The sequence below is a fragment of the Pinus tabuliformis genome, chromosome 1_2, assembly GCF_031772625.1.
Source record: "Pinus tabuliformis cultivar Carrire ecotype Pingquan chromosome 1_2, CPIR1, whole genome shotgun sequence".
Lineage (NCBI taxonomy): Eukaryota > Viridiplantae > Streptophyta > Pinopsida > Pinales > Pinaceae > Pinus > Pinus tabuliformis.
The window spans coordinates 1,296,450,664-1,296,454,017 of record NC_142298.1 but is presented as its reverse complement, the minus strand read 5'-3'; the positions used below and the strand labels follow the sequence as shown (position 1 = coordinate 1,296,454,017).

At 36.2% G+C, this 3,354-nt stretch overlaps 2 non-coding genes across 2 annotated transcripts; both read left to right on the top strand.

Annotated features, from left to right (window-relative positions):
- The first annotated feature begins 1,043 nt into the window (after positions 1-1,043).
- Positions 1,044-1,117, top strand: TRNAP-UGG (transfer RNA proline (anticodon UGG)). Its single transcript has one exon. It is a non-coding gene; the product is annotated as a tRNA-Pro (tRNA).
- Positions 1,118-1,275: 158 nt separating this feature from the next.
- Positions 1,276-1,349, top strand: TRNAW-CCA (transfer RNA tryptophan (anticodon CCA)). Its single transcript has one exon. It is a non-coding gene; the product is annotated as a tRNA-Trp (tRNA).
- The last annotated feature ends 2,005 nt before the right edge of the window (positions 1,350-3,354 follow it).

Genomic DNA, 3,354 nt, shown 5'->3' with positions numbered 1-3,354 from the left:
TTAAATATTGTTCCATTAAAGATCTTGTTGAAATACCATTTCTTTTTATATCTGTGATTTATTCCTATCCATGGGTAGTACGTTTAATCTCTTTTTTTTATCTCTCCATGAATGGTATGCTTGTAACAATAGGGACAAAATTTATTTGATTCCAATCGAATAGGTGTATTGCGTCGATTTTTCCGAGTCGTATATCTAGAAATCCCCGGGAATCTTTTATAAACACTATCTTGGGTACAACTAGTGCACTCCAAAGTAATTGTTACTCTTATATCTCCGCTCTTGGCCATAAACTTACTCTGAATATTGGTTTTGCTTTTCGACCTCAAAAATAAAAAGGGAAAAAGGGATAGAAGTTGATAGTCGGAGATCCTACGGTGAAACATTTGAAAGTAAAAAAATGATTGATCAGGAGTGAGTTTTCAGTTTTACTTACAAAATTGAATGTGGAAAGAATCTTTAGATCGATATTTCTACTTGAATTCTACCCCCTTCCAGTCCTAAACTTAGATCCTTTTTGGGGCTGAATGCACTAATTTCTCCAAGAGGTAGGAGAAGTCAATCTAGCACAATCTTTTTTCCCTTGGCTTTAAGAAAAAAATTAAAAAAAGGAAAGAGAAAGAAAAAGAGCATCTGGAAAAAAACGATTGATTTCTATCAATAGGGCGGCTAAAAAACTGACGCATAAAATAGCTAACACAGGCGCTGTGGAAAGATAGGTCTTTAGATCTTGCATTGTAAATTCTCCTTATTGATCATAATGTGTAAGTGATTCAACCGTATCAATAGTATAGTTATGAATCCTAGAGAAAACTCGGAACTGATGAATATATATATAATGTGATCCGGGTTGTGGTCCTATTTATAGAAAAGGAAAAAGATGTTTCATCACCATAATTAATAGTGATATTCTAGATAATAGACCTTACATGTATAAAGTCTTTTCACTCACGAGACCGAAGAGAAATGAAGGTGGAAAAATGTGGGAAACATATTTCGAATTCTATAAAATAAAATTAAAATAACATTGTCTAATGATTAGAAGGGATGTAGCGCAGCTTGGTAGCGTGTTTGTTTTGGGTACAAAATGTCGCAGGTTCAAATCCTGTCATCCCTACCTTTCCCTTCTTTTCTATGGAAAGAAAGGAATGAAAGATCATTTGATATCGATTCGACGGGAACATCAAATAATTGAATCGTATCAGATGCGAAAGTGTTTTGCTCTAAGAGTATCAACAAAAGGTATTTTTCCTTCATCTCCGAATATCAAAGAAAGCGCTCTTAGTTCAGTTCGGTAGAACGTAGGTCTCCAAAACCTGATGCCGTAGGTTCAAATCCTACAGAGCGTGATTCTGTTCCTATCAAATCCAACCCTCAAAATTATCGATAATTCATTCCAACTGGAACGAGCAATGGAATCAGACCTCCTAGGAAAAGTAGGAGGCCAATGAAATTGGAGGATATTCCAGGATCAAATATCCAATTGATCACCATGTCGGTATTGTGAATATGCAGTTACAAATAATCCGGCCAAATTTATAGGAATTAGACCTAACACAATTCCGGATGGCAAAGCCTCAATCATTTCTATTCAACGGAATAAGTAGGGATAATAGCTATACTGGATAGTACCCTTAATTTGCTATGAATCTCAATGATCAGAAATTTATATAGAGGGAATAAACAAAATTATTGAAATTGAAATAGTGAACTGAGAGGGTTTCCCCTTCATTTTGAATAAGTTGTATCTTGCTCGAACTAATGAATAGGACTAGGGTGAAAATGATAGAAGCCAATAAGAAACCGAAATAACTAATTATAGTTATAGTAGGCGTGGAAGGACTGAATGAAATATGGTTTATACATATCTTCATGAGACAATTACCTAAATTTTTCTTTTCGTAACCTTGAGATCAGAATACAAAAGATCAATTGTCCCAATTCGTACCAATTCTCCTATATCTACTATAGGATATGTATGAATGAACATGGATGAGAGGAGATCTATAGTAGAAATCTCTTCATTATCCTAGAAATCATTCATCGAGCAACTAATGAATAGCACCGGCAAACCCCTTCACAAATTGTCGAATGTAATCTTCTTACAGGGTGAATGAATTCTCAATCATTACGATTGGATCACCTGGCATTATCTTTTTACCAGCAGCTATCGGTCCAGAGACTGGACCGGAAGAAAACTCTCCACAGACATAGCCAAAGTTTTGTGAATTTCACGTTTAGGTGTAAGAAAGAATATGAATATCCAGTTTGTCCTTTCATTTCTCGATCTTATTGATACAATCATTCGACCCTCTAGACGGATTAGGTTTTTTAAATATTAATTATTATAGCGAGTAGAGCCCGATATTACAGAAATTCCACCTATTGAAAAGAGTAACTTGTAATTTCACATACCTAAAATTGACTCAGTTCTATTGCACTATCCACTTGGTTTTATCTAATAAGTAACACCTACTCGTTAATACAAGGTATTATATAATAAGTCTGTGGCATAACTCCATCTGTGCCGGATACTATTGGAAAAGCAACATACATCTGCGTAGCACCAATGATCCCCGTGCAATTTGAATTACTGGGTTCATCTACACGGGCATAATGTCATGTCGGAATGAAAAAGGAAGAATATAAAAGAATAATATTCTGGATGAGTTTTATTGATAGTGATTGATATCCTTTGCAAGCGGCACTCATCCTCTTTTTCGGTTCTAAAGTCACCCATATGCAGAAGCTAATTCCAATCGAAAATTTCCACTATGATATTGTTACAACATCGATTGAGGGAGTTGGGGTTCCTTACGCCCGGACGGACCTCGGAACATGCAATATTCTCTTCTTTCTGTTGGGATTTAGTCGACCAAACAAAGATAGAATAACTGCTGGCAGGAACATAATCATTCTATCCCGTTCCTTCTCGATACTCATCAAAATTGTATTGTTGTGTCAGAAGAAAGCTAGCTATATTGGTCCAGTAGACTTTAAAGATACCCTTGGTATAACATTGACAATCGAACAAGGATTGGAGAAGATATCAGTAGTTTTCCATTTCCTGATCTCTATCTTTCATGGGATCAATTCCCCCTTGACTGACTTTACAATAATAAATGGAGCTGAGCATGTCTGGGAATACGGGAGAACGCTCCTTTGCTGACATTATTACTAGTATTAGATACTGGGTTATCCATAGCATTACCATACCTTCTCTATTCATTGCAGGTTGGTTATTTGTAAGCACGGGTTTGGCTTATGATGTGTTCGGGAGCCCCCGGCCAAATGAGTATTTCACAGAAAGTCGACAAGAGGTTCCATTAGTAACTGGCCGTTTCGATCCGTTAG